Below are 1,479 nucleotides of genomic sequence, written 5' to 3' on the forward strand. Positions count from 1 at the left end.
ATTTCCACACTACCCTGCCTTTCTTTATCATATCCTGCCTCTCCTTGCACCACCCTGCCTTTCTTTACCCTACCTTACCCCTCTCTACCCAGCCTTTCCTCTTCCTATCTCCCTACCCTCACTTGGCTTTCCCTACGCTATTTTGCCTCCCTTTACCCAACTCTACCTCCCTGCGTCTCCTTACCATACCCTGCCTATCCTTTCCCTACCCTGCCTCTCTTTACTCGCCCCTACCTCTCCCTGCCCTGCCTTTCCTCCTCCTACTTATCTATGCCTCTAACCACCCTGTTCTGACTTTTCCTATACCACCCTGCCTCTCTTTACCCTATCCTGGCTCTCCTTGCCCTTCCCTCCCTCTCATTACCCTACCCTGTCTCTCCTTAGCCTACTCTGCCTTCCCACATTCCCCTCCCATCCTCCCCTTCTCCCCCCACCTCATTACAAAAATGCATAACTAGCAATAAGTTAAAGAAAATTATGTATATAAGTGATTAATTTTGGTGAGGTTATGTGCTCAATTTCTTTTCCTCACGTGGCAACTCTGCAAAACTGTTACTTCGGTACCCTTTAAGTGACTTTGTAATAAGAATAAGTGATTCATTTAGTGAGAAGATGAGAAAATTATATGGAAAACGTTGTGTTGTCACCTCAATTTCTATTACGCTCGCGTAGCATGCTTATCGCTTGGTGTACAAGTAGCACTTATGATTTTGGTCCTTTAGGTGACGTCCATTGCATAGTACAATGGAACAAGTGTCTTTATAGTTGAACATTAGTGAATTACTTGCTGTTCCATGTTATAAAGTACGGAAGTTGCCTCCTATCTTCGTCCCGCATGCAGTATGGTGGCCACTTGCAACACTGCTTTGCACCTGCGTAGGTGACCCGCGCTCGCTGACTGCAAAAAACACCTCTCCAGCTCGCTCTCCCTCCGGCCTAAGACAACTTACGGGCCTCCAGTTTGTTTCAAAGGTTAGTTGAAAGATTGGACTTTTTGTACCTAAAATTTAAACGTGTTTGGGAAAGCATACGTGGGTCAAACAGCTGGTGAAAACACCATATTTTTCCTGTATTTGCCGCACCAGCGATTTGGGTATAAGAAACCATACTGCCGCAGCCGAAGGGTTAACAAGAGACTGCCAAAGTCAAGATGTGTTCGTTTCAAGATGTCTGGACATACTGCAATTATTTGAGGTCATAGGCAGGGAAGCACAAATTGAGGAAGACAGTTCAAGAAATAACCAGTTGCATACAAAAAATATTGAGAATACCAGTTTACTCTTGCAAAACGAGTTGGACACAAATGGGTGAGTGTGTTGCTCGATGGGGACTGCATTCCTGAAGTAACGAATTAAGGATGCAACCAGACAGTTCAGAAGAGCAGTGGCCAATGAAATGGCAACATTGGAGGAAGCGAGATGCAACATTGCAGTGATGGAAGGATGCTGAAGGAAAATCAGTATAAAGAGCGGAGCTGAT

The sequence above is a fragment of the Coenobita brevimanus genome, chromosome 39 (assembly GCF_032717465.1).
Source record: "Coenobita brevimanus isolate Jiangsu-jjx chromosome 39, ASM3271746v2, whole genome shotgun sequence".
NCBI lineage: Eukaryota > Metazoa > Arthropoda > Malacostraca > Decapoda > Coenobitidae > Coenobita > Coenobita brevimanus.